At 41.0% G+C, this 15,471-nt stretch overlaps 2 protein-coding genes across 2 annotated transcripts in view; both read right to left on the bottom strand.

Moving 5' to 3' along the window:
• Nucleotides 1-14,909, bottom strand: part of LOC133749500 (phospholipid scramblase 2-like) — a 74,562-nt gene extending 59,653 nt beyond the window's left edge. The window contains exons 1-3 of the mRNA XM_062178674.1: nt 14,834-14,909; nt 13,504-13,574; nt 8,185-8,262 (exon numbers count right to left, since the gene is read on the bottom strand). The gene's annotated coding sequence lies outside the window, so the exon portion shown is untranslated. The remainder of the gene's footprint in view (nt 1-8,184; nt 8,263-13,503; nt 13,575-14,833) is intronic.
• LOC133775298 (uncharacterized) overlaps nt 1-15,471 on the bottom strand; it is a 993,905-nt gene that overhangs the window by 887,078 nt on the left and 91,356 nt on the right. The gene's annotated exons all lie outside the window — the stretch shown is intronic.

Below are 15,471 nucleotides of genomic sequence, written 5' to 3'. Positions count from 1 at the left end.
ATATTGACATGAATGATCACATGTATGATAGCATATTCACAGTGTGGGAAAATATGACATGCACAACTTTGAGTGTGTTTATTATGACAGCCATAAAATGAATACATTTTTAAGTTTTAAAATATTAATTTTTATTTATTTGAAAGGCAGAAAGACAGAGGCACAGGCGGAGATGGAAAAAAAAAAAAGAGAGATCTTCCATCCCCTATTTCACTTTCCAAATGGCTGCAACAACCAGGGCTGGGTCAGACCAAAATCAGGAGCCCAAAACTCATTCCGAATCTACAGAAGTGTGGTAGGAATCCAAATACTTAGATCATCTTCTGCCATATGTTCAGGCACATTAGCAGGGAGCTGGTCAGACAGAAGTGGAACAGCCGTGACTTCAACCAGAGTTCTTATGGGATACCAGGATTTCAGGTGGTGACTTAACCCACCATGCCACAATGCCAACCCCATCCTGAAGAGATTTGTACATGGTTCAATGTGAGATCTTATAGCTAGCTCAATCCTAGGCATCCTATATCCCATTATAACAGATCAAAATATGAACCTCAGAGATGTAATGTCACTTAGATGTATACATAGAATTGCTGAAAAGAGAGGCAATTATCCTAAAAAAGAAAAATGGCTGTGACCTAAAGTGGGAGTGAGGAATATGGGTCAGGAAAGGAAAAGAAGAGGTCCATTTACATACACTAGTGTTTCATATATGTGGCTGTTTATAGACAAAAGTAAGATGAGATCAGAGCCCTTGTTATAACCTAAATATGACATTTCTTCTTTCTTCTCTAAATATAAATGCAAATATCTGCTTCCTACTTTGAATACTGAACATCAGACTGAAAGCTTGGAGACATTTCTGAATCCCTAAATCCTAGGCGGTGTCTTCATAAGCACAGAAAGGTTTTCTCTTTTATCAGATGGGCAGCAATGAAGCATCAGCAAAAGCTATGGATCTTCTTGCCCGGAGACTAAGGTTTCCTAATGCAATGGAAACCTTATGCTCCCTCCTCAAATTCATTTGCTGAGAGGAGGATGCAAGATAGTGGAATAGTGAAAAAATATGCTGATTTTGACCAAAGGAAAATACCAGAAGAATAGAGGGGAGGGATTTCCTTCCAGGGGACAACTGGAGAGAATTTTTCAGTGGAAATTATATACAAGAGAAGAGAGACTCTGTGGTGAATAAAACACAGTGTACAAACACACAGCAGCTAGCAGGACACTACCCAACAACCCTTGTGAATGGCAGCCACAGAGATGTCATCTTACCAGGGCAAGGTGAGACCAGGCTGCAACAACCCACAGAGCACTGGTAATCTTGTCTGAGGGAGAACCCATGGTTCCCTCTGCCTTTGAGACTGGCGTGGAGAGCTGCTAGGAGGTAGGGCAACCCAGGAGTTCTGGGAAGGGAGGCCACATTGTTTTCATCCCTTCCCCTACCAAAGCAATCAAAAGTCAGCAAGGGAAGTGTTAACTTCCTAGAGTAAGGAGACTGGAGACTGTGATGGCCTGCACACCACTAGTGGATTTGTCTGAGGGAGCGCTCCATGGTTCCAACTGACTTTGAATTGATCCTGGAGAGTTGGCAGGGCAGGGTGTCCATTTAGCTCTGTGAAGTGGGGGGATGTCGCTTCCCTCCCTTCCTGCCACTAAAACACCAGACTCAGCTTGCTGAGGCAGAGCATCAGTTGACGTTTGTCATGCAGGCAGCTGGCTCTGGGGGTGGGTGGCTCATCCCATGGACAGGGAGGCTCACAGGATACACTGTGAGAGCCCTGCATCCTATGACTGTGGGAATCCTGTAGATGTGTGACTTCTATGTAGGCTGGGAAACAGAAAAGGGCATGGATTGTGGCTAGGTCTTTAGGCAATCACTTGAGCCTACTCCAGAAACTCAGAATTCCCTGGGTGCTGGGGAGGGAACTCGTAGAATGCTCAGTGCTTACACTATGGAGTGCATAGATCCTTTGTGTGATTCATCCACCTGAGTGGGTTGAGTGTGCAAGCACCATGAGCTTACCTTAGGCTGTTGTTCCCCTTGGCTCAGAGAAGGCCTGAGGATGTAAACAAACCAGCCAGTGTGAACATCCCCACCCTTTACTGAGGATAAAGGAGATCCACCATGCACAACTTGGGTATTCACTGGGCTTGCCCCACCCACAAATGCTGGCCAGAGCTCCCTGGCCCCACCAAGAGCACATCTCTAGATATCTGCTGTAAACTGTGAGCATTCCACTAAGCCTTAGAGGCACAATTCCAAGAACCCAGCCTTCAGAGGAAGTACCAATAACTATTTCTCTATATACATAAAAATAAATGTAGAACTGTACGGAACAGAACAAAAAGGAATGCAATACTACAATATTAGACTGTGAGGATGAGGAGGTTGAGGAAATGTCTGAAAAAGAATTCAAAAGAATGATAGTAGGATTACTCAAAAGCACAGGGAAACAATTCAAAGAAGTAAGAAAACCAGTAAAAGACATGGATGGAAAACTCTGCCGGAGACAGAGATATTAAAGAAAAATCAAGCTGAAATAATAGAAATGAATTCAACACAACAAATAAAAAGTACAATGGAAAGCCTCAACAACAGACTCATTGAGGCAGAAAAAGGAATATCTGAGCTATGAGACCAATCCTTTAAATATCTCCATCAGACACACACACACAAGAATAAAAAGCTTAGAAAATCTGAACTGTTTCAGATCTATGGGATGCTATTACATAACCAAATACACATGTCTTAGGAGTTCCTGAAGGAAAAGAAAAACAGAATGACTTGGGAAACCCATTCAGTGAAATAATAATGGAAAATTTCCCCAATTTAGAGAAAGAGATGAACATCCAAGTACAGGAAGCACATACAACTTCAAACAGATATGATCAGAGTTTCACCATAATACATTATATTCAAATTTTCAAAAATGAAACATAAAGATCCTAAAATTTGTAAGAGAGAAACATTAGATTACCCTTAAAAGACCTCCAATTAGATTGATAGCAGATTTCTCATTAGAAACCCTCCAGGCAAGAAGAAAATGGAGAAATATAGTCCAAGCCCTTAAAGGAAAGAAACTGTCAAACCAAAATACTGTATGCAATGAAATTGTCATTTATGAATGAAGGTGAAATAAAGACCTGCCAAGACAAACAAAAATTGAAAGAATTTGTCAGCACCCAGCTGGCCTTACATATGTTATTTCAGGATGTACTATACAGAGAAATAGATAAAAATAATTAGAATTATGAAAGAATGTGAAATATAAAATCTCCTAGTCATAGTAGTATAAAGGAGATCCAATACAAGCAAAAAGAACATTTATGGGAAAATGGCAGAAACAAGTGATTACTTTTCAATAATAATCTTGAATGGACAAAATTCTCCAGTTAAAAGAAACATACTGACTAAATGGATTAAAAAACAAGGTAATTATGTAATGATTAAAGGACTAATTCGACAGGAAGATGTGATTATAGTAAATGTATATGCACTAAAGTAACCAGTTATTTAAAACAAATATTAATGGATCTAAAGAGAGACTTATGCTCCAATACAATCATAATGGGAGACTTCAACATCCCACTTTTATCAATGGACAGATCCACTTGACAAAAAATCAACAAGGAAACAATACAGCTACTCTGCACTATGGATCAAATGGACCTAATTGATATCCATAGAATATCTTATCCCACAGCCCCAGAATACACATTTTTTCATTGATGTATGGAGCATTCTCTAGGATAAACCATATTCTAGGCCATAAAAGAAACAAATTCAAAACTATTGAATTGATACCATCTATGTTTTCTGACCACAATGAAATGAAAGCCAGAGATTAACAATGAAATGAAAGCCAGAAACTCTAGAAAATATGCAAATATATGGAAACTGAACAACATGCTCCTGAATGAACAGTGGATCATAGAAAACATCAAAAGGGTTGTAAAAAAATTTCTTGAAACAAATGAAAATGACAACAAAACATATCAAAGCTTAGGGGAAACAGTAAAAGCAGTGATAAGAGGAAAGTTCATAGCAATTAGTGCCCACGTCAAGAAATTGGAAAGACATTAAATAAATGATCAAAGAATGCACTTCAAGGACCTAAAAACACAAGAACGAACCCAACCCAAAATTAATAAGAAAGAAATAATAAAATTAGAGAAAAATAAACAAAATTTAAATTAAAAAACATAAAAAGGATCCGTGAAAAGAAAAACTGTTTTTTTAAAAAACCCATGCCCAGCATAATATTAAATTTAAAAAAGCTGGAAACATTTCCACTAAGAGCTGGTAACAGACAAAAATCTTCACTCTCACCATTACTGTTCAATATAACTCTGAAAGTACTGTCCAGAGTCCTTAGCCAAGAAAAAGAAATCAAAGGGATGCAAATTGGAAAAGAGGAAGTCAAATTATCCCTGTTTGCAGATAACATAACCCATTATATAGGGGAACCAAAAGACTATACTAAAAGACTGTTGGAACTTATATGAGACTTTGGCAAAGCTGATATAAAATCAACATCAAAAACCAAAGGCATTTTTATACACAAATAATGCCATGACTGAGAAAGAACTTATAAAACAAGTCCCATTTACAGAAGCTACTAAAAAATTTAAATGCCAGCCAGCGCCATGCCTCAACAGGCTAATCCTCTGCCTAGCGGCGCCGGCACACCGGATTCTAGTCCCGGTCGGGGCGCCGGATTCTGTTCCGGTTGCCCCTCTTCCAGGCCAGCTCTCTGCTATGGCCCGGGGGGAGAGTGGAGGATGGCCCACGTGCTTGGGCCCTGCACCCCATGGGAGACCAGGATAAGCACCTGGCTCCTGCCTTTGGATCAGCACGGTGCGCTGGCCGCGATGGCCATTGGAAGGTGAACCAACAGCAAAGGAAGACCTTTCTCTCTGTCTCTCTCTCTCACTATCCGCTCTGCCTGTCAAAAAAAAAAAAATTAAATGCCTAAAGATAAATTTAACCAATGATGTGAAAGATCTCTGCAATGAAAATTACAAAACATTAAGGAAAGACCAGCACTTTGGCATAGAAGGCTAAACCTCTGCCTACAGCATCAGCATTCCATATAGGTGCCGGTTCATGTCCTGGTTGCTGCTCTTCCCATCCAGCTCTCTGTTAATGGCTTGGGAAAGCAGTAGAAGATGGCCCAAGTGCTTGGGTCTGTGCACCCACATGGGAGATCTGGAAGAAGCTCCTGGCTTCTGGTTTTGGATTGACACAGCTCTGGCCTTTGTGGTCGACTAAGGAGTGAACCAGCGGATGGATGACCTTTCTCTATGTCTCTCCTTTTCTCTGTCTGTAATTCAACCTCTCATATAAATAAATAAAATCTTTAAAAGAATTAAGGAAAGAAATAAAAGATATAAAAAATGGAAAAATCTTCAATGCTCATAGATTGGAAGAATTAATACCATCAAGATGTCCATACTACCCAAAGGAATTTATAGATTCAATGCAATCCAAATCAAAATACCAAGGACATTCTTCTCAGATGTAGAAAAAAGATCCAAAAGTTCATAAGCAAACACAAGAGACCCCAAATAGCCAAAACAATTTTTAAAAAACAAAACTGGAGGCTCATAATACCAGATTTCAAGACATACTACAGGGAAGTTATAATCAAAACAGCATGGTTTTGTCACAGAAATAGACATTAGTCTGTTTAAGTAGTCCATTGGAACAGAATAGAAACCCCCCAAATTAATCCAAGCATCTATAGCCAACTAGTCTTGACAAATGAGTTACAATCACTCTCTGGAGAAAGGACTACTTTTATTTTTTTTTTTTAATTTTTTACTTTAAAGTCACAATTCCATAGAGAGAGGAGAGACAGAGACAGAGAGAGAGAGAGTGAGAGAGGTCTTCCATCTGTTGGTTCACTCCCCAGATGGCCTCAGTGGCTAGAGCTGAGCCTATCCAAAGCCAGGAGCCAGGAGTTTCCTCTGGGTCTCCCATGAGGGTGTAGGGGCCCAAGGACCTGGACCATCTTCTACTGCTTTCCTAGGCTATAGCAGAGAGCTGGATTGGAAGTGGAGCAGCCAGGACTAGAACCTGTGCCCACATGGGATGCCGGCACCTCAGGTGGCGACTTTACCCATTAACCAGAGCACCGGCCCCAGGACTGTCTACTTATTAAATGATGTTGAGAAAATTGGGTCTCCATATGCAGAAATATGAAACAAGACCCCTACCTTATACCCTATAAAAAATCAATTCACAGTGGAGCAAAAATCTAAATCTAAGACCTGAAACCTTCAAATTACTAAAGGAAAACATGTGGGGAAATACTGTAAGATGTATAGGCAAAGGCTTCTTGGATAACATCCCAGAATCACAGGCAAAAAGCAATAATAGACAAATGGGATCACATCATGCTAAGAAACTTCTGTACAGCAAAGGAAAAATTCAATAAAATCAAGAGGCAGACTATAGAATGGAAGAACATATTTGCAAATGTAAAATCTCTCCAAAAGAGAGCATGACAATGTGGCACAGCAAATTAAGCCATTGCCTCTGTTGCTGGCATTCCATAAGGGTACTGGTTGGAATCCCAGCTGCTCCACTTCTTATCCAGCTCCCTGTTAATGGCCTAGGAAAAACAGTAGGACATATCCTAAGTGTTTAGGCCACTGACACCCACATAGGAGGCCCAGAGGAAGTTCCTGGCTCCTGGCAGTAGCCTGGTCCAAGACTGGCCATTGTGGTCATCTGAGGAGTGAACCAGTGGATAGAAGATCCCTCTTCCTCTTTGTATCTCCCCTTCTCTCTGTAACTCTGACAATCAAAATAAATATTTTAAATAAGTAAATAATAAGAAATCTTAATGTAAAGCCGGCGCCGCGGCTCACTAGGCTAATCCTCCGCCTTGCGGCGCCGGCACACTGGGATCTAGTCCCGGTCGGGGCACCGATCCTGTCCCAGTTGCCCCTCTTCCAGGCCAGCTCTCTGCTGTGGCCAGGGAGTGCAGTGGAGGATGGCCCAAGTGCTTGGGCCCTGCACCCCATGGGAGACCAGGATAAGCACCTGGCTCCTGCCATCGGATCAGCGCGGTATGCCGGTCACAGCACGCCAACCGCGGCGGCCATTGGAGGGTGAACCAACGGCAAAAGGAAGACCTTTCTCTCTGTCTCTCTCTCACTTTCCACTCTGCCTGTCAAAAAGAAAAAAAAAAAAAGAAAAAAAAGAAATCTTAATGTAGTCAGGTGAAATCGATGTCTTATGATTTGATTATTGTTTATAATCCTTGTCTATGTTCTTGAGGAACAGTAATCTATTTTTACTTGTAGGGCTACTTTTCTTAAGATTTTATTTATTTATTTATTTGAGAGGTAGTATTACAGACAGAGAGAGGGAAGGACAGAAAGGTCTTCCATCCACTGGTTCACTCCCCAAATAGGCACAATGGCTGGAGCCAGGCCAATCCAAAGCCAGGGGACAGGAGCTTCTGGGCCTCTCATGTGTGTGCAGGGGCCCAAGCACTTGGTAATCTTCCACTGCTTTCCCAGGCCACAGCAGAGAGCTGGATCAGAAGAGGAGCAGCAGGGACATGAAGTGGGGCATATATGAGATGCTAGTGCTCCAGGCGGAGTCTACTAGGCCACAATGCCAGCCCCTAATACTCTCTATTTGGAGAAGCATTAAGCCTGTGAAGCATGAAAGCATGATATCGCAAAAAATTTAAAGAAAAAAAAGGAGGGATGATGGAGGGAGGGAGTGAGAAAGGCTGTTATATTCTTAGAATTGTTTCTGTGAAATCTGTTCTTTCTATATTAATAAATTAAAACTGCATAAAATATTCATATGCTGAAATTCTAACTTCTAAGGTGATAAGTTTAGGAGATGGAGCTTTTAAGATATGGGTGCTCATGAGAGAGGATCACTTAAAACTAAGATTGATACTCATGTAAAATAGACCCCAGAGAGATACCTAGCCTTTCTGTTATGTGAGAATTTGACCACCTTGAAGGAAGCAGTACCTCACCACACGCTCATTCTGTTAGCACCTTGATTTTAGGCATCCCAGTTTCCTATGAGAAATAAATTTCTGTTGTTAAAAAAGCTTTTCAGTCTAAGGCATTTGTTACAGAACCCCCAATAGTCTAAGACACATGGTATGAGTTATAAAATCTTGACAAGATCAGTCTAACACCTACCTTAGAGCTCATGTTGAAGAGGCTTGGTCTTCTCTCTGGCCCATAATCCAGTCTCTCAAAGTTGCTGTTAGGAAGAATCTAAGATGGGCATATAAAAAAAACCACAACAATAAACATTCCATTCAGAACTTTGAAGTTAAGCAGTTCTATGAATACTTGCAAGTATCCCAAGATATAAATGTGATTATTCTTATATGGTCTTGGCATGGCTAAAGAAGCACCTGACAGTATGCTAAGCAATACATATCCAACAATCAAATAATTGACCCAGTTGAGGGCACTTTCTGATGGAGGTACCCATCAGCAAATGCCTCATTATTCCGTGATGAGCAATGGACATGGCAACAATGAAATAATTATATTATGGCCCCCAGGGTAGCTGAAGACCATAGCATGTTGCTCTCTGTTCTTGGTTTCTGCTTTTGCACTTTTTGTGAGGGGATGTTTTTAAGAAATCTCCCTCTCTGTCATCTATGAAAGAAAAGACTGAGTGGAATGTGAACTAGAACACCGTCTTTGGTAACAGGCTTTGGGGAAATGAGAAGGTAAAGACTTTGGTATCTAAACATGGTAGCAAAAGTTATTCAAATGGAAGAGAAATGGATGAGCTTCAACATCTGAGAAATGGGAAGCAGCATGGGAGAGACCTAAGCCCTTTTGTTAACCTCAGCTATGGACAATACTTAGTCTTGCATAGCTGCAGTCCCCCAGAACTAGAGGAGGATGTGTACTACTGTGAAGGGATGTGGGCACGGAAGGTAATTTTTTCCTGCCTATGATGTCAATGAAGCACTTGCGGGGACATTTCTTCGGATAGGGTCAGAGGCTGAGCACGTCACAGCATCAGCTGCTCTGGAAAGAAAAGAGCCCAGTGGCATCATAGGTGGAAAGAACATAAGATAAAGACTGGAACTCAGTGAAAGTTGAGCTCAGCCTGTCCCAGAGGGACCATGTCCCTGAGGTAGCTAACTTCTTCCTGGGGGAGAGAAACAGCAATTTCATAAACCCCTCAGCTAGCTTAGCCTGTTCAAACTTCTCCATTATCTGGGCCAGAAAGGAGCAAATGAGCTTCCTAGAACTGTGCTCAGTTGGTCTCCAGTTATCTAGCTAGAGTTTGCAGCAAACTGACATTAATAAAAGAAATATGGAGACATTATTTAAATCTAAAATCTAAGATCCAGAAGTTTGAAAGGATCATATTGTGGGGCCGGCACCATGGCTCACTTGGTTAATCCTCCGCCTGAGCGCAGGCATCCCATATGGGCACCGGGTTCTAGTCCTGGTTGCTCCTCTTCCAGTCCAGCTCTCTGCTGTGGCCTGGGAGGGCAGTGGGGGATGGCCCAAGTGCTTGGGCCCCTGCACCCACATGGGAGACCAGGCAGAAGCACGTGACTCCTGGCTTTGATGCAGCACCTACCGTAGCAGCCATTTGGAGAGTGAACCAACTGAAGGAAGACCTTTCTCTCTCTCTCTCTCTCTCTCTCTCTCTCTCTCTCTCTCTCTCTCATCATATTGTGTCACACATATCTTCATCTAGAATTATCTTCTTAACTGACTTTTCTTTTAGTCACTAAGAGAATATGCTGTTTCTTACTTTTACCAAAATCATGAGACTATATAGAAATCTTAAGGAACAGAATTGTTAAAAACTATTATTCATGATATGAGTTTTATCACTAACTTCTAAACAACAATGTTTCTTATATACAAATGAACTTTGATTCCTTTAACTATAAAAATTATGGTTGCACAAATACAATCCAATACTATCTCTGGACTGTGCCTTCAAGTTTTCATAAGTAGATGCTAATCTGAATTAAAATTTTGAATTCACAAGTTAGAGGTAAACTTTTAAAAAATTACATTTAGAAAGCCAAATTTGGATGAAAAACTGGAGAATGTGTGCATTATTGAGGAACTAAATATACACACAAATATATATTGGCAAAATAAAAAATAAAAACCTAAAAATAAGTCACAAGTAAACACAATTGTAAAGGACAGCATGTGTTTTCTCAGCAGGGAAAATGTTAGATTAGATATATCCAATATCAAGAAAGAATAAACTATAATTCTTCTAAAAAAACTATTCTAGTTATAATACTACCTGTGCCATCAGAAAGTCATAAAATACTTTTTATGGTAATGTCATCCAAGTGGAGTTGAGAATCAGTAGTGCATTAATGATAAAAAAGAATAAGAATTGTAAAATGTCCTTATTTTATTCTAAAACAAACTAACCTCATTCTATAAGTAAGAAAACAAAAAAATCATTAAGGCTTCATTGAACCTTTTGTTCAAATTTGCAAAACTGTAAATTTTAGGTTCCTGAAATTAAATCCTGGACATATTTTGATTTTGGAATAAAAAATTATGTGCTTTTACCTATTTTTTACTTTTGATGATATGAATGAATTGAGCTGTCCACCACTTACTCTTCATGTCCTATGATACATGAAATCAACAGTTACTAGAAAAAATGGTTTGGCTAATAGTTTTCAACATAACTTTTAGAGGCACGAAGGTGAACATGGCATTTATTTCTTCAGTTGACAAAACTTCCAGAGTTGACATGTGAAGTTTTGTAACCAGCGCAATAAATCATGACAGTGCCATACACCAGCGAGGAAACAGAAATTGGCCATATTTTAGATAAACAAAACTTCACAGCTCCAGGTCCTTTACCTCAGAGATCTGGTGGTCTTGGATGGTGCCCTCTGACTTAGGAACACCGATCACTTGGCAGAATTACAGAAAATTGTGTTCTAAACTTTGATGCATAACACCCGGATTACTTAATGTTTTGTGACACTACAGACATGAACCATGAAGATTCAATTCTTTCACTTAAGGATATGATTGTTTCACTAACACACACCTTACATTTTCAGTAAGATCAGAAGGATCACAATAATAAAACCAACAATGGGCTTAAATGTATTTCTATTGCTTAGAGCATCCAGTTTTTCAGACTTCAAATCCTAATTTTCTCCCACATTCATAAAAGACATACTATATATTGGACACGCATGCACACACACACACACAATGTATGCTAAAACTACAACAGCAGTCCCCTGAATCTGATTGCCTCTCTTGGAAAGTCAAAGGAAATCTTCCACATATTACCTTCCATTTTAACTTAGATGCAACTTTAGGTATGAACAACTCCATTAAGAAATCCAAGCTAATTACTACTTTGATTGCCATTGCTCTTCCTTATTTACTCCCACCATGCAATGAATGCTTTTTAAAAAAATCAGTATTTTATAGCTTAACACACTTTTAATTATACTTTGTCAAAAAGGAGTATCACTTTTTAAAAGAAAATCTTGAAAACCATTAAAACCATTAACTTAAGTGGAGTAAGAAGGAATAGGAAATTTATATTTATTAAATAAAAGTTAAAAAAAGAAGGAATAGAAAATGAGTAACATCCTCCACTAAACATCTCCCCACACAGACACCAGTTTGAGCAATTATTTGTGTACCATTCTACCTTTACAAGAGCTAGGGAAGCCAGGTGGGAGACCATAGTGCCTAGTTTTAATACCGTAATGAGAAAGGGCATGGTGTAGGTGTTACCAGAACAAAATTAGGCCTGGGCTGCTTGAAGCTGGGCAGTCAATACACCAGAGAGGAGAGCTGATGCAAGGAGACTAAGTTTATTAGAGTGACCACCTGCGTTCCTGTCCTGGCAGCTCTTCTTCCGATCCAGCTCTCTTATGGTCTGGGAAAGCAGTAGAAGATGGCTCAAGTGCTTGGGCCTCCGCACTATCATAGGAGAAATGGCAGAAGCTCCTGGCTCCTGGCTTCGGATCGGCCCAGTTCTGGCCATTGTGACTATTTAAGGAGTGAACCAGTGGATGGAAGACTTCTCTCTTTCTCCCTCTCTCTGTCTGTAACTCTGCCTCTCAAGTACATAAATAAAATCTTTAAAATAATACAAAATAAAATAAAAAATAAAACCTGTAACCAAACACAAGTTTGCTAAATAGCCAACTCCTGCAACTGATTAGTTCTTTCCAGGCTTAAATCCTCAATGTGGTCAGCTGAATAAACTTTAACTTGGATTTTGCAACCAAACTGATTCTTTCAGTTTGCAAAACTAAGTACACAGCATTTGCTGCTCCTTTCTCAAGGTAAACCCTGAACCCAGAAGTATTTTACATGGTGGGAAAATGGTAAGCAGGTGTCCCCTAGTTGTCCCCTCATACCACAAATGCCCTGGGGAGCTGCCAGCTTACTACACTGCTGCATTGCCCTAGAGAAAGAGCCCAGCCCACATTATACCATCCCTACCATGTTCTTGCTGCTTGGAACCATTCTGAGATCCACCCACACAGGTCCAATGAAGCAACTTCTTATAGTAGCTACACACACTCAGTTCTGTGAGCCACCTGAGAGACCTTTGTTACCTTTCCACGGCCTTGGTAGTCCAGCCTGAGTGGTTTGGTCAGCAGAGGTCTCCAAAGTCTTACGTGAATGCTACTATAGGGTTGGACATTTAATACAGTTATGGTGTTTGGAGATAGGGCCTTTAGGAGATGATTGGATTGAAGTGAGTTGTTAGATTGGAACCCCCAAGATTAAATCCTGGTGGTTTTATATGAGACCACAAAGACAGACACCTATGCTTTCTTCCTTATGTCAGTAATGTTCTGTATCACTTCAGGAATCTGGTAGCAAGAGCACAAACAACTGAGACCAAATCAATGGGGTCCACCTGCTCTTGGACTCTGAACCTTTAAAATAATGACGAAAATAACCTTCACTCTATAAGTTAATCACTTCAGGTTATTTGTGTAGTAACAATATGCTAACATATTAACAGCTGGGCAGTCCCACTCCTACTCTTGCGTCTGGGTGGTCTCATTCAGGCACCCCCACAATGGGAAGCAACCAGACAACCACCCCTGAGCGGCTGGTCTCACAGAGACTTAGAGAAGAAGATGAGCAGCTCCACTCACTGACTTACAACTCAGAGGAGCAACCAAACAGCTTGTCCTTAGTTGCTCAGCCTCATCCACCCACCACCATCCCCGGGAAGCCATTGTGGGCAGATAAGCCCACCGAGGTTCTGTGAAGTTACCTGTGCTGCTCTTAGACAATGATAGGCACCCTCCACCGGTAGTAGGCACTCTGAGCTGTACCTGCCTCAGTTCAAATGGGCGACCCCACCCTTACACAACTGGAGCAAACATAGCAGCTCCACACCTGAAACCGGATACTCACTGTACCCATGATTACCAGTGAACCTGCCTTGCCCAGGGCTTCTGTATCCCAATTGATGGTACAATCTCATAACCTCTGGAGTACCTGGTACAAAAGCGGCCTATTCATCCCACACCTGGGGACACATCACCAGCAGTGAGTTTTTGAAAGCCACCCTACAAAAACCAAGAGATATACAAAAATCGTGAGAAAACAAGCTAAAACAAGAAACTCAATAAATGAAATTTTAAATACAGTAGACAGCCTTCTGTAGTTTGAATATTTGTTCCTATCTATCTCAGGAGTGTGGTACCCAACATCTTATGTTAATGTTACTATAAAGTTGGAAACTTAATCCAATTGCAGTGTTTGTAAGTAGGGTCTTTGGGAGGTGATTGGATTGAACTGCGTGATTTGATTGGAGCCCCCAGGACTAAAAACTGGTGGTTTTATAAGAGACTACACATACAGACACATGTACTTCCTGACTCTTATCATTTGGTTTTCTTTGCCACTTCAGGACTCACCAGCAAGGGCACAAGAAACAGAGGCCAAACCAATGGAGTCTGCCGATCTTGCACTCTGAACCTTCAAAATGGTGAGCTTAATAATCTCTTACTCTTTATAAATTAGTTGCTTCAGGTAACTCATTATAGTAATAAAAAGCTAATAGAGACTCGAGAGCAGAATTAGGCAAACTGAAGTAAGGATTCCTGAGCCTCAAGACAGACCTCTTGACATAAACAAATTTTTTTAAAGATTTTATTTATTTATTTGAGAGGTAGAGTTACAGACAGTGAGAGGGAGAGATAGAGAGAAAGGTCTTCCATCTGCTGGTTCACTCCCCAAATGGCTGCAACGGCTGGAGCAGCGCTGATCCGAAGCCAGGAGCCAGGTGCCTCCTACAGGTCTCCCATATGGGTGTAGGGGCCCAAGGACTTGGGCCATCTTCTAATGCTTTCCCAGGCCACAGCAGAGAGCTAGATTGGAAGAGGAGCAGCCGGGACTAGAACTGGCATCCATATGGGATGCTGGCGCCGAAGGCGGAGGATTAACCTACTGAGCCACAGCGCCAGCCCCAACATAAACAAATTTAAAAATAAAAAGAAATTAAACAGAACGATGCCTTCAAGACCTAATAAAATGAGAACATTCATGTAAGTGTTCCAGAAGGAGATGAGAATGGAAAAACCATAGAAACAGTCAATGAAATAATTACTGAAAACCTGCCATATCTTAAGACCTCTAATAAGTTTGACAAAAAAGATCCTCCCTAGGATAGGTGTTTGGCCTAGTTGTTAAGTCTCTACTTGGAACAGTTGCTTCTCATATAGGTGTGCCTAGGTTTGAGTCCCAACTCCACCCCTAATTCCAGCTTCCTACTAATATGCACCTGGGGAGGCAGCATATTATGGCTCTAGAGGTTGAGTCCCACCTGGAGAGATCTGGATTGGGTGCGTGGCTCCTGTCTTCAGATTGGCCAGACTTGGATGTTCTGGCCATTTGGAAAGTAAAGCTGCAAGTGGAAGTTTTTCTCTTTCTCTTTCCCTAATAAATAAAATAAATAAAAAACAAGTCTTTCTCAAGCATGTTATTGTCGTACCTGAGCAAGTGTAAATAGAGGAGCACCATACATTGATAAATTTTGACGGTCCTTTATTGCTGGCTGTGACCAGTGGGCTCATGCCCTAAATAACTCTCAACCACAAAGCTCAAAGCAACAGGCTTATAAAGGCAAAAACCACAAGGAGGGGAGGGGAATACATGGTTGCTAGGATTGGGGGAAAATATGGTTACTAGGATCAAGGTGACCTAAGGCCTATGCAAAACTATTATTATTATTTTTTTTTTTTGATAGGCAGAGTTAGACAGTGAGAGAGAGAGAAACAGAGAGAAAGGTCTTCTTTCCATTGGTTCATCCCCCAAATGGCCGCCACAGCCAGAGCGCTGAGCTGATCCGAAGCCAGGAGCCAGGTGCTTCTTCCTGGTTTCCTATGCGGGTGCAGAGCCCAAGCACTTGGACCATCCTCCACTGCCTTCCCGAGCCACAGCAGAGAGCTGGACTGGAAGAGG

This window comes from Lepus europaeus, chromosome 2 (assembly GCF_033115175.1).
Source record: "Lepus europaeus isolate LE1 chromosome 2, mLepTim1.pri, whole genome shotgun sequence".
NCBI lineage: Eukaryota > Metazoa > Chordata > Mammalia > Lagomorpha > Leporidae > Lepus > Lepus europaeus.
Note: the sequence above shows the minus strand (reverse complement) of the source record. Positions and strands in the feature narration are given on the sequence as shown.